General features: G+C 36.1%; 1 protein-coding gene across 1 annotated transcript in view; it reads left to right on the forward strand.

Annotated features, from left to right (window-relative positions):
* The first annotated feature begins 466 nt into the window (after positions 1–466).
* The window catches only part of LOC117216742 (calexcitin-2), a 43,505-nt gene continuing 28,527 nt past the window's right edge, over positions 467–15,444 (forward strand). Inside the window, exon 1 of the mRNA XM_033463709.1 lies at positions 467–672. The gene's annotated coding sequence lies outside the window, so the exon portion shown is untranslated. The remainder of the gene's footprint in view (positions 673–15,444) is intronic.

Consider the following 15,444-nt stretch of genomic DNA (forward strand, 5'->3'; position numbering starts at 1 on the left):
CAGCAAAACTTTTCGTTTACCATGCGATCCTTGCTCCTCTAAACCGATCGCTTTACTTTCTTATTCGCTTAATTCCAGTCTCCCTTTTGTCGTCAAAGTTCGCTCAAATATATGGAAAAGTGAAACAGCTACTCGTGGAAGAACGGAGAGCGCTGGAAAGCAGAGAGAGAAGCAACGCGAGGCTGAAAGATGGGGCGGCGTGCAGTGGTCGGTGGTAAACGTGGAAGCGAGAATCGAGGAATCGTTGAAAAGCGTGAAAGATTCGATTTGAAATATCCACGAGGCATCGATACACAACGCGTTTAGTAGAGCACGTGGTGGCCCGTGCCGAACGGACGAAGAAACCGAGTGGACGAAGCTTAAGAGGCCGATCTGCGCAAGCACAGGTGCAAGTTCGAGGGTATAAAGAGGAGAAGCTGGAGCTCGCTGCGCGCACTTTGTGCTTCATCTGTCCGTCAATCGCGTCGTGCGCTCGTTCGCTGTTTGTGATCAGCCCGCTCGATTCGTCTTTTTTTTTCTCTTCCACTCGATCGCGAATCGGCCAAGTCGCAGCTTCTCCTCGTTGTCTTTGTCATCGTCGCAGCATCGCCTTGTCGTCGTTGTCGCCCTCGTGTGTTGACTCCTTCGTTTCATCGCCACTTCCACTTCGACGATCCAGCTCGTCTCATCCAGGTAGGTGCAGAGAATACTTTTATCGAAGCTTTTGAGGGACGTTCGTTCGATGCTTTCGCGTGGAAATCGCGCAGACGATTCGAATTTCGAGACATTTGAAATCGTACGCGGATCAGTGATTTTGTGGTTCCGAGTGATACAACGGGGAAAATAGGTTTATCCTAGTTTCGCACGATCGGAGGAGAGAGTGACGTTGAAGAAATCGAGGAAGCGGAGGGATTATAGTCGGGGAAAGATTTCTCGAACGGTTTTAACGTGGTGATACGTTTGTTGGTAAAGAATGGAAGCTAGTTTTACCTTTTGTTGAACGCAGTGGAATTAATTTGATTTATTACCGAGCTCGTTTTGAATCGAAAGGTGAGACTAACGTTAGGATAGCCGTAGAAATGGACGTTGAGTAGCGAGCAAAGACAGGAAGATATTTGAAAAGCGTTTAGGATAACAGACGGACATGTTCTTGCGTTATATTCGATCGAGACGAGCTAAACTTATAATAAGTCTTATCCTACTGTTTCTTACATGTTATATACACGCCGATGAATTATTACTTTGATATTTAAATGGTTCTTTACCGTACTCGAAGTAATTGTATACCTTTTCCATGCGAGCGAGTATACTCGTCAAACATAGTCGAGTGGTCTTGAGATTACTTTATCGCGAAGAAAATTGAAGAACTCTGCAACGTTAAAGCGCATTCCACACAATTTAACCTTGCAATTGGTTAATTAGCCAGTTTATTAAGTCGAGAAATCATGTTTGCTGCGTGACGGTAGCTTCGTTTAAAAATCCTGATGTTTCCTACTTTAAGGAAAAAGTCTTTGTCGACGAATCGAAGGAATTTTAAATTCAAGAAGCGTAGTTTCTTAATACAAAAATTGATTGAAATTAAACGAATCGGTGGCATTTGACGATATCGACGTAACGATAAAATTAGAGGATTCTGAACTTTGTTTGGAAACACGAAAATTCGCTATCGTCGCTGAAGGCTTTTAAGCTTCTAGAAAGCCACGTAACTTCCATATTTTGTCAAAAATTTTGCGATCCTTTCAACCTTCCACGCATACTCGAACACCTGAAACCACCAAAGCCACTTATCGCCTTTGCCATTTCGAACCTTCGATTATGGCAAATACTCCAGTTTGAAAGTTGTCTTAGAGCGGCGAAATATTGGAGCAAGTTAACGCGTTTGAAAATTCTGCGTACCTCGAGCTAATGGTCGTCTTTGCCGGAGTTGCGCCGCAATGAGCACAGCGATCGCTTCCGGTGATTCTTTTCCGGTCATCGGGGAAGTCTCGTTCTATTCGAAGTTATCGTGGTAAACGAAGCGTTGATTTTCTGATTATCAGATTTAGTTTCATCGGTTTTCCAACGACTGCACAGTCGATTAGCTTCACTGTCCTTCTTTAAATCGAAGAATTACAGTCGTCAAGATGAGAACGTTCGTTAGTTCAGGGTTTCTGAGACGATTAATTTTACCGTGTTTTATATCTTCCTTTCTTCCCCTTGAATAAATTTCATTCTTACGAACGAGAAGCTGAATCTTGAAATTTAAGCCGAAACTTTCATTTAACTGGAAAGGATTTCACATTTATTTGATAACTTATGGGCCATTTAAAGTCTTGAACATCGTATACTGCCATTTAATAGTTAACGATTTATTGTCCATGTATAAATTTTATATCGCTTTGGAAATTGTGAATAAAGGTGTTTATTTTATATAAAATATAAACGTCACGTTTGATATTCAAAAACTTATTGACTTTATCAAGCTATCGATCGCCATCGATGACAATATTTTATAAGTACATAGGATTATTTCCTTGCAATATCTCAGCGAGAATCCATTTCCAGTTTTTCAATAAACGTTGTTTCTATTACGTTTAATGATACGATACTATCGTGCGTGTGGATAATAACGAACAGAGAACAATGGAACGCGTTTTTGCAATCGCACTTATTAAAGCATGATTGTCAATAAATATCAAACGGCGATATTCTATTATGAGATGTGTATTATCCAGTTACGTCGCAGTAGTGGATCAAAGAGATACAATTTTCTACGATGTTCACTGATGAGACAGTCACGCTATTAATTTTTACCGAAGCTATAATTTTCTCGTATTATCAAGAAGATATTTGCTTGGTATTTATTAAAAATAGATTATTAGAATTTTCTATTAGAAGCGTTGTGTTAATGACGTTAGAAATTTATAATATGGAAAGATGCACTTTCTTGCGACGTCTAACGGAAGAAAAAGGTGCTGAAGTAACAAGATTGAAGCGTCATAGTGAATTCCAGTCAGGTAGTAACAATCTAATAGTTGAGAAAGTAGTTTCAACGAAAAGAAAAAAAAAAAAAAGGAAAATAGGACAGCATCGAATTAACATATTTATTATCAGCAAAATTTCATGTTTAGTTCTAATAAAGCTGTGCATATCACTGAAGATAATTGGAGATTAGGCTGAATTCATAAACTGGATAAAGTATAAAATACTAAATATGAAAAGTAAATATATAATATCATTAAAGTTTCATTTTTTAGAAGCATCTGGCTTACGTAACGCAACTTTCAAAATATTGGACATCTCGTTTATGCGGATGATGATATAGTTATTTTAAATAGCGCATAAATTTATGTAACGCAAGGATGCACTTTCCCGTGACATTTAATAAAGAGCGAAGATGGCGAAGCGGAAGTATTCTTGTTAATTTTAGTAAAACTATAGGCACTCTATGAGAAAAATAGCTGATTCGAATATTCCTTTGATTTTAACAAAAGCACGTAAAATCCATGTAGAAACGGGGTCATCGTGAAATACGAATATTTAGAAGGAAAAATAATCGTAAATTCGTACGCTAAACTGCTCTTAGGCCAAAGTGTACGTACTGCTGTATCTCCGGCTGATCATAATTATGCTTACATTATAGAGCTTTCTTATAGAAGCGGCCTAGAAAGATAAGAAGAATATATCGTAGATAATATAGTAAATACGTTATTTTCAATTTTTCCATATTTTTTGATACGGCCGTAGTAATTTTAATTCGCGTTATCCGTTATCCAATAAAACACATGACAGTTCGATAAGCATGATGTACGTACAAACTGATACTTTATTTTTCGCGTAAGTCGTTAAAACCTGTGATCGATATAAACGTAGAATTAATTCACGTAATTTCTAATATAATTTCGATAAAACGATAATGACGTTTAACAATCGGATAACAGATTTAATTAAACTGATTCATCGCAATCCCCAAACAGGAAATATAAATATTCCCACTACTAAAATTTCATTAATTTAATCGTCATTATATTTTGTGTCTATAGTCGTTTTAAACAAATCTACGCAAATATTTCGCACATCATCGGAAATAATTATATTATTTCAGCAGTTTCTATCGCGATCATGCAAACATTCTGTTAACATTTTGTAAAATTATTAACGAAATCGCATCTCGCTCGCATATTTATCGTGTCGTACACTTGGCGAACACGAAGGTAACATGGTCGATCTCCGTGACGATAATCTTGGCCGAGATATAAAAGTTCGATAAGGGAACGCCACTTTGACGTTGTCTGTTATGCAGCTTATCAATTTAATCTTACTTAATTCTTTCTCCCCGCTTTTTTCTGCTGGCTCTGCCCCGTTCTCCTCGCCACGATGCACAATATCGCGAAGGTATAAATGGCCGATGGTTGGACGTCATGCGCTGCGTTCTTTGTTTCCACCCCTTCCATCGTTCTGCAGCTTTTCCAAGTTTCATTGAGCGCGTGGCTCAGGTACAGTGGGGTTTATTCCCCGACTTCCGTTGCAAAATAATAATTTAACTCCCCGGATGCATTTGCGTCTGGCTGCAGCGAATAAAAAGTGAAATTCGGCGGCAAAGTGTGAGCACGACGCGGAGTCCCCCGCGGCACCAACCGACAGAATTGCTCCGGTCCGTGGAACAGTCGACCATCGGAGAAACCTCGGCCGCTGTAAATCAACTCTGCCCGACATACAACCGAGAAATTTTTTCCGCCAATGGAAAATCTATCCGAGTGGCGAAATTAAAGGCAGTATCCCTTTGGTTAGCGTGCGAATTTCGAGGATTTTTTCAGCGATCTCACGAGATTTTTTGTAATCTTTCGACGTTTCGCAGCAGCAAATTGCGATATTTTCGTGGCGTGTAGTTGTCGCTCGTTTCGAATCCGTTTAGTGCAACGTCGATGTCGCGGTTCGTTCTGAAAAATGAAAGTGGAATTGGTGTTAGGTTCTTGTTTTTGATCGCAGAAATTTCTCGATATTCGTTGCGTGGTTCATCCCTTTTGAGTTTGAGAAGACGTATCGTGGTGGGTTTTAAAAGATCAGAATTTCTATTATCATCCATCTCTTCTTCCAGCGGAAGCAGAATTTGAATCGAGCGAAGTAGGTCGTAGAGAAGGAAATTTTGTAGCAAGTTACTTCAAGTTTTTTCCAATATATTATTTCGATGTGGGAGGAATTTAATTCGAGTTACACCTTTCTGGAAGTGGAATACGAGTTCGATGTATATTTCGAGTAGAAAGGGTCGACATTCTCGACGTGACAAAACGGAAACTCGCATCTACGCTAAACAGCTAACAATATAAAAATATCAATAATTTTGCAATTATTATTTCAATATCTTTTATATTTTAATCCTCGACCACGAGTAATATCAATCTGAGTTGTTGATTCTATATCTGTAAAGTAAATTTGCATGCTAAATACACTTTGGATTCCAAATTTTGGAGTTTCATCGATATCTCTCAATGTCCACATTACAGATCATACATATTTTTTAATTTAATGAATCAATTTTAAATTCTTATTAAATAGAGCGTAATACACAAACGATCTGTTCGTTTGTTCATTGTTAGAGGAACGACGATTATACAATATTGTTTCGTTAATTAGTAGACTACTTTCTAACGTGTGCAACATGTATAAGAGTATCTAGAACGAAGCGTGTCTTTGTATATTACAAGCTGGACACCTTTTCCCACGACGTAATACTTCATTATGAATAGAATACTCTATTACCTGAACATTGTTATCTGAATTTGTTAGACCATTATTTAAACACGTTTTTTTCTCCTATAGTAGAAGACACGGTACGTTGTATTCTCTGTATTATACGCATAATATATATTTTACTCGCTGTCTCTGGAAAAGATGATACGAATGAGTAATAAAATAAAGTGAAAAATGATTCTATGAACATAATGCAATAAATGCACACGTACGGACTCCGATGTAATTTTATAAAATGTTATTACATCTGACAAGAGCGATATATTGCAGAACAGACGACTATTAACAAAATGATAAAAAAAGTCATTAATATTCTAAACTTTCTTTTGTCCATTACATACTGCGTTTAACTCTGTAGATAAACGTGACTAATATATTATCTGGTAATGATATTCGAATTCCTGTGAATTCTACGATCGCCATAGGTACAGCTCATTCCGTGTACATAAATGCGAATTGGTAGCGGAAATAATGATCCAGTGAAACGAAGCAATCGTTTTACGCAAACATGTTCGAAAATCGAAGGGGACCGTGGCATTCTGTAACAGCTGCATGTAACGCTGTCGCCTCAATTGTGTTAAAAGTGTTACGTTAATTACTTTCGTATTATACTATGCGCCGCTATACTAAATCTCTTTTGTAACATATTTACTCTCTTTCCACAATTTCGTTTACTCTACTCATTTAATATTCGAATTATTTTTCTAAAAGAAAATCAATTTTCCGACGATTAATTGTGAAAATAATTGCAAAAGGTATTAGTAAATTGTTGCTTGTAGATATTGAAATAAAAAACGTTTGAAATAAATTTTTATTAAAATATTATTCTCGTAATAGGTATTCTACGCGTAATTGCTGAATGCTGTTAAATGGAAATAATTTTGAAAAATTAAACTTCGGATACTGCTGTTTTATCGATGACTCGGAAAACATAACGTGGGGAAACGAGAATATCGATACCCGAGTGTATCATATTCCAGAACAGTCTGGAATTCAATCACAATATTGAATAAAAATATAAAAAATATATTTGTCAGAAAGAAGAAGGTAAACTCATAATTTGTATCCTTCTTTTTCAATGTGGATTTATAATTTTAATATTAGTCATCTCTTTGTGCAGAAAGATTAATATAATACTTAATAGGGTTTTATCTTTTCTCCAGCTAACAATTGCAGAAAGATTGAGAACAAGTAAAAGAAGTATTCTTATACGAAACCCTATATTTGCTACGGTTTTTAAAAAGTGCCTCCTCTGTCCTCCGTCTTCTTATTTTAAAAATCCTATTAATGACATGACTGTGCGACGAGAATGCAAAGGTTCTTCTTAGCGAGCAACTACTTCCGTTGCATGACGATTATTCCTACTTGCCGATGATCATTGTTAAATACTTACTAAAAGAAAGACTTTGAGTACATAATCGGATAATTTTTAAATGGCGCGGTTAAATGACGACCAGCGATTTGTATGTTCGACGATATGCCAAAGTATCTTCCAAACGTATTTTCTTTGCCACGATGTTTCGAATCCGCTGTACTTTGAGGATTCAGACAAGATAAGATCCGAGGCTTTTGTAAATTGCTTCATTCTAAAATATTATTAAAATTCTTATTTCTTTTATTTTTATTAAAACTTCCAGATATCTACAATATTTTACGAACGTCAACTTGCTTAATTATCTTGGCGTAATTTAATCATACAATTAAATAAATTTAAATTTAATAAATCGTCAAATTCAAATTGTAAATATATCGTTAAAATAAGATGCAGCTATTCCTCCGTTTTAATTATAAAACTTGTATCTGTTGAGTTTTCCCGAGGAGACTGCGGAAAATCTCAAGCGATCGTTTCTTGTGTACGTTCTAACAATTGTTCCGTTGTATCTGGTTTAGTTAAACGATACACACAGTGTCGTTCAATTAACTCGGGACGATAGAATCCATAGAATTTAAGTGAGAGAAGGGAAAGAGAGAGCGACGTATGACGCTAATATTCAGACGTTCTCTACAACTACCGAGGATCAGCATGAGCCGATATAACGTTGCTCGTTCAAAATTGACACGATTCGCTAACTATACGCGTCGAAGTTTTCACGCGTTCCCCGTTGAAGACTAAACAGTTGTCTCGTTCATAACTACGTATGAATTTCATTCTGGTTTTCCACTGGATCGAATGTAACTGTGAATTGCAAAGTGTTACGATAGCCGAAGGAGGTTTATGCAACGAATTCTGCGAAATGTACTCTCGAGTAAGCAACGTAATTTGATCGAGCTTCTGCGCCTGAGTTTCAAAAATTATGCGTTAGTCTGGAACGATAGTGAAATTGTTAACCCTTTCGGAAGAGATTGGTTTTATGCCATATATCAACATCGACGAAGTATTTAAAGTGATAAAGCATGTTCTCAGCTTGAACAGGTTTTTGGTCCCTCCGTGAAGATCGCGAATAAATAATGTAAGAGTAATGTTGGAAAGCGGAACACCGATGGTAAGTATAAAATATTTGGGGCTCTGTGTACCTTGGTCCGAGTAACAACTATTCTCTAGAAATCCAAATTAAGAAGAGAACGTTACCGTTACCTCTTCTATCCCTTTGTTAACGCACGTATGTGCATGATTGTTACGAACGTATTTTATATCAAAAGAGAATACAGGAATTACTATAATTTAAGGATCGAATCGTTCGCCTTTTAAATCAAACGTATACTTCGACTTTAACATTTGCATAGGCGACAAGGCAATTAGAAATTTGATATTAATAATTAATATTAGAATTTTTATCATTTGAAAATCAGGGATAATAAGTTTACAGCGTATAGTGGATTTTATCGACGACAACTGCAATTACAGAACTATCAGATCACAAAGGGTTGCAGAGCTGAAATATCTATGTCGTATCCTTCACTGCAACGAAACAAGGAATGACCTCATTCTACTCGCTTCTACTATTTCTGATTGGTGTAAGTTTACGTTACAGTATCGATAACAAGGCTGGATCTAACTAAAATTTAACTAAAATGGATTATAATAATGTAAAATAATTCTTTTATTCCCAATAAACTTGATATCATTCACTTGATACCGTTAAATTCACCGAATCTTGTTTCTTTATCGGTAGAGTAAATTATTAATATTCCATTTTCGTAATAAAACTGACTTTGATGGTACTCCCTGTTCTCTTCATATAATGTTATCCGTTTTACGAATTTACAACGAGATCAATTCCACGGTAGTACACGCCATGAAAGTCTAGAGCAGTTTTTTTTCGCCTGTTTCGAATGGAAATTCGAGTCCACCTGCGAAGGTGGCTATAACCAGGATGGCTAAAGTTTCCTTCAATTTGCCGAAACGGCGATTACAGCCTGGCAGAGTGTCGTTTAGCTGCTACGATCAGTTGAACTACACACTGATTGCACGTACAAATATACAATTAAGGGTTCATTTGAGAGGCAAGGCCCGCGAGATTCGGGTGAACATTTTGTTAATTGACTATCGGACCGACCGGAATAGAGGCAAGGTTAACGGGAAAATATCCAGGAAAAGTTGGTTCGAGCCGTGACTGCCTGATACGAATCCGACTCGAGAAGCTGGATATTAAATTAGGTGTCGTGGTAGGTAGATTGTTGCGCTTAACACGTTTAAAGGCTTCAGCACGCTTTATCTTAATTTTCTTTTTTACTATTTCATAAACTTTTATTTACCTAACTGTTCGAAAGTTTTCTTTTTGCCATCTTCATTTTATCACGTTAATCGTCGGATTACTTAAATTATCGTGCCACTTATTTGCCATAATTGGAAAGCCAATTCTCACGTTTAGAGTTCAAATATTTCCAAATTGTAAACAAAAATAAGAAAGAAAAAGATAAATATCTTAGATCGTAAAAAACTGAAAGAAATTCTATTCCACGTTTTTATTAGGCTATCCTGATAATCATATCATTGTTATTGCACATTAACTTCTGATACACTAAACCCGATTCTCCGGTAGTGTAACCGATTGCTTTTCTTCCTCGTGTGGGTTGCGGTGGGTAGGTCGACACGACGTGACGAGACATCTGTCCCGATGCCTCCGGGATGATTTATCCGCAGGAAGGCCAGATCTGCCCTCGAGGATATATCTCGGTAAGACGGATGGCTTGATTGCCATAAATGTTGGATTACAATGAAGGACTTAGTGTAAATAAACCCTGGCCGATATAACGTTATTATTTCTTTTCTCAATTAACGAGAAAATATTAGCTTCGATTTAGATTCCATCACGCAACTCAAGATGAAATTTAAGCTCATGAAAATTTTTAATGATTTCGATGTATCGGTAAGAAACTTCCTTACGAAACTTCCTTAGTGTACGATATTTCATTCATAAACTAGAAAATATTTCATTAACGTAGATCGATATCTGTAACATACGATGTCTCTAATTATCATCGATCTGATACTTCGAATATTCCACCATAATTTCCATCCTACTGCTTATATCGAACTTCTAGTTGTTAATTTAATAGCAATTTCGAAATTTCATTAAGGACGAATTAATTTACTACATTTACTCCACAAAAGCAAGTTTCTTTGAAATTATAAAAATGGCTCGCATACTTTAAATATAATTACTGGACCAAAAATAATTGAAGAATGTTGGAAAAATCGGTTGTCGCCAGTTGTCGACAGAAGCAACCGAAAATTCATGCTTATTTGACGCGTATTAATAAATGGAAATAAATCATAATCCAAGAAGTTATAAACGCGAAAGAATCTTGGCCGCAGGGACGGTTCAAAAGTGATTTCGAATATTATCTCACCATGGAACTAGCTAGCTAGCTAAATTCTAACGCATGAGCGATTTCGTAACCGAGCGTCTTCACGTACCAAAGCATTTTGGAAGAAGTCTCGAAGTTTCATAAATCTTGCCGCGAAAGTTGTGAAAGTTCGCTCTTTAAATCTAGACCGGGTAATTTTTTAAATAGAGATTCCTTTGGCGGAGTGTTCTTCGCTTTAAAAAATGCCCGACATTTTTATCTGTAACCTCTAGTCACATTCTTCTGCCACAATTTAACGTTACGAGGATCGATTGATAATAAGAGGTTTTACCTGGACGATAGAATCGTGTCGAAAGACGCGTACGTGTCATAGAGAGAAGATAAATGATAATGCGTCCACTAAAAATGTTTGGATTTTAAAAAGTGTCAACAAAAGTTTAAGAGGCGTGAGAATCGCCAGAGAAACTATTATAAAAACTTTAGACTTGCATCGGACGACAAACAACAAACGCTACAACCAACATTTTGCAACAGGGGTGAAATCTGCTACACCTGACACCGAGTGCTAGCATCCTTTGCGTTCTACGTGATATATTACGAAGCCAGCAAGAGATCGAACCGTTTGTATCCTCCATAAATTACCGGCGGTTTGCTCTCCAAGTTTTCTAACAGATGCAAGCTACTTGAGAAATCTTTGTCGGAACTCGTTCTTTACACGCGTGGCGACAGCCGATGCTATTAATATTGGATAATATGGGCAACAATATGTCGCCCTTTTCAATTCTATTTCCGCGAAACTATAACAGCTATGTTTGTGAACGCGTTAACTGGAAGGGGAGCGATATGGAATAAACCGCGGAAGTTGTAAAAGAAGCAAAATGAGAGAATTTGTACGGTTCCATTTTGGTCGTTTATCACTCTGTATTTATAAAATCGTGAATCATGTTTATACATAGTGAATCGTGTAAACGCGTCACAGCTAATATCGTGTTAAACTAATTGTGATTAAGGCTCATCTATCAAACTAATTTTCATTCCATAGTCATCTCGTATGTTAATTTACTTTAATTCAGAATCTACCCCGGTTTGCAATTCGCGCCGTATTGAAATTTCATCGTAGGTCCAGGTATATACGGAAATCTTTGACTGAATATAAATGGCCAAAGGGAATAGAGTGCTCACTGAATGGGACCCTGGCTGGTCGTTAAAGCGTAGCCGTTTCTAAACAGCGAAACTCGTCGACTTGTGATTAGCGAGACGACGCAGGATTCCAGTCAACTGCAGGGGAAGAACATAATTGCGTTATCTTTTTTGCCAATTTTTTCAATGGCCCGTTTTTCTCCTCTCATTGTCAGACGATGCCCTTAAGGAGGACGGCCGTTCTCGTGCGAATATTGCTGCTTGCAGTTGCTTCGTGCGATTGCTACTTGTTTCGAACTCGGTTGCTACGAAGTTGAACGAAGTTAATTGTATCGGGATTACGCGGCGAAGCGCTTGCCGTTTCGTAGCGCATTCTTCTTTGCCATTTCAATGTGTTTGTGCATTTAGTACATCTGATGACGATATCGCTGGTGAAAATTGGCAATTGTTTAGTAACCAACGATAGTGATATTTATGCGATTTAATTTGGTTAATAAGCTCCTTAATAATTGAACATCGATGGAATAAAATTCGATGCCTATAATATTAGTCTGCTAATATTCTAATTTCGTAGGGGATCCAATATTTACGTATATACGTTTCAGAAGAGTTTTGCCAATTGAGAAAATTTATTCGTTGTAGATTCACGATGACGTTCTTCTTAGTTCGTAAAACAAAGCTTCATTTAAAAAAAGCGAGAATTTCATTTCCTGCAGCCTAAAATAACGAAGGGGTCACAGTTGATTTTAGTTATCTTTATATTTCGTACTTCTTTCCATATTATGATGCAGAATATTTCAAATTGACCTATAAATGCACCGAATCATAAAACACATGAATAACATGAAACGACAATTTTATTAAAATATGCGATATAATTTTATAAAAATATTCTTTAGTTTCTTTATTAAATTAAAAAAAGGAGGATTGAACACGAAGAATACCAAACAAAGAAATTGTATTTTAATCAAATTACAGTCTCATTTTTTCCCTTTCTCTTTTTTCGGATTCTCTAATGAATATTCAATCGATCCGGTTTTCATCTTTCAATATACATGTCTCCTCCCAGTTAGATCAAAACTGCAACTCGCATTTGCTCAGTCAATTGTCATCAATTACATTCAATTATCTGCAATAATTAATAATTATATACCTAAATGAACTAATATGCAAAACCACAGTAACACGTTACTATTGCTGTACCTGTGTATGTGTATTCTCGTTTTAATTTCGAAACTGAATTATTATATGCATTTTTTAAAATGGAAGAGCTATTATATAGATTTGTATTAATTATGCACATACGTATGTATTGTAGTGTGAGTTATAGAACTGATTTCACTGGGAAATGACGTATAATACAGAAATTCATAAGGTTTCACGTTTATTATGATGAAAATGACGAGATGAATATATTCACCTATACATATATCTATAGATGTATCGTTTATAATATATTAAATTTGGCAAATAAATTGACTCGGAATAAGATTACAAATTTCATCGTAGCTTTAGCTAGAAAATAAAACAACAATGCGCTATTGTTACGCGATGATGTAAAATTTCCTACGCAAACTAGAATTCATAAAATTTCGAAAGTTTTCAGTAGAAAGTAGTTCAGCGTAGATTAAAATATATTTTATGGATAAAATTCTTTCGCAATTTAATTATCGATGATTCGCAAGATCGCCTTTAATCTTCAAATTCTACGTTGAATGTATCCGGTGCAAATTTTTTTTCAGTTAAAAAAAGAAAAAGTTGCCGAGTCATTTTCTAAAGTATCGATGACCTCGAGGTAACTCCTTGCCGGGTTGTTAACCTGCACTTTATCACTTTCACTTTGCTCTACAAACTTTCCTAAATCTCCTCAATATCGAAATCTATGAACTTTAAGTTGAAAACTTTCGACGATTTTCCATTACCCTGCATCAACAACTTCAGAAATTATTTTCTTCAACTTGCATCCTACTGAAAAAGAAACACTTCCTTTTACTTTTAACTTATTTTATTCGCCGTTACTAAGCTGCAGAAGCACGTTCTTCAAACCAGGTACGTCTTTATTTGAAGTAATAATATTTTTTAGATACGACTATATCATCGTTCATTTATTCGTGACATATGTATCTTGAAGATCACGCGGCAGGCAATTCATCTGGTTCTTTAAAATACGTTAACAGCTTGCTTGTACTTTATTCAGCTCGATAAGATAGAAGCAGCGAGCGCAACACGTGTTCCATTATACCCCTTTATCTAGGGGATGCATATAAGCCACCATACTAGATAAATACCATCAGTCACTTGTGGTGAATGTAATTTAGGTATTGAAAAACAATGATTGATCGTCAGCTTTGCCACAGAGAAAATAAGCTTCTGTCAGCGGAGAAAGAACGATTTCAACTTCCACAGAATCTCCCTCTAACGTTATTTCTGTATGGTAGTTACATTATTAAACTTTTATGTTCCTCCCTATATAAAAGAATTTCTTTCCGTGAAAATTGAGTTTCTCCTTTACATAGAGAGATCGATTTGTTTGACACATTTAGCCATAATTTTTCTACTAAATGTAGCAGGATCAGCTTCTAACGCTAACAGTTTGTGCTGCGCTTACTATATGTAACGTTGCATTATACGAGATAACGTTATCATTGCTTATTGTCATATCTTATGCGTCGTGCTATCATGTACTTCGCCATAACGTTATTTATTATCTTTAAATTCAACGTTTCTTTAGCATCGATTGACAGAGAAAAGCGAAACTTCAACTGTAATAATGCTTCATCCGACATGGTTCCGACATGGAATTACAAATGTTTGACCGAAATAATCCAAACGGAATTTCATTAATAATTTCCACGTTATCGAAACCTGTCTGGTTTATCATTTTCTCTAATGCTACGCGCAATGACACAAATAACCTGTTTCTCAGAGTTCGTGTCCAGTCAATTCCATTAATTGCTGTAACTAATGAAGGGTTGCTTCCTGTTTGTCACGTTTCAAAACGGAATTAGAACGCGGCGACTTCGCCAAATACGTTTGCCAGCGAAATGACAATTTGAGGATCTGGCTGATGAAACGACGTTAATTGCGTCGTGGTACGTGTTTGTAGGGTTTTTACCTTTACAGACAGTTGTGAATCGTTCTGTGATTACGCTTGATCGAGGTACTTTTTCGACGATTCGATACAATATTCTTGATATAAGTAATATTAGAGCAAATGACAGGGACAAGCTAATAGCCGATGATGTTATTTGATCTGAACTAATCAAACTCCGCAAATCTCCAGCTCTAAGAAGCGTCTAGGGAATTCGAATTTTGCTATTGTTAGTTCACTCAGCTTCCCTGTGATTCGTATGATTTCACGGTTGGCATTTTGTAGTTATCGAATCAATTGTATTCGATAGCTGTATCTGTTTGACTGAATTCTATTACCTCGTAATCATGGCTATTAATTATCCAATGATCACAAGCATCATTCATTCCACAAATTATTTTATAATCGTAGTCGTTAATTATTAATCACGTTGAATTCTGCTTAATCATATCAAGCATTATGCGTATATGTATTTGAGATTTAGTAAAATAAAAGTATTACTTCGGATAAATAATTAATTAATTATCATTAAATGTTATTTAACGCTAACAAACAAAAAGTCTACATAAAGGAAAGGGAAAAGAAATGGAAGAAGGAATTCTTTTAATCGATATATTTGGTAATTTAATTATCCAAAATTAAAATAATTGGCATTTTTTGAACAACATCTTTGAAGAAGTCGGTTAGTTTGTAAACGGCAGAGAATTAATAGTTATATATGTGATTGATACAAATAAAATTTACGAAGATGG

The sequence above is a fragment of the Bombus bifarius genome, unplaced genomic scaffold, assembly GCF_011952205.1.
Source record: "Bombus bifarius isolate JDL3187 unplaced genomic scaffold, Bbif_JDL3187 scf7180000007973, whole genome shotgun sequence".
NCBI lineage: Eukaryota > Metazoa > Arthropoda > Insecta > Hymenoptera > Apidae > Bombus > Bombus bifarius.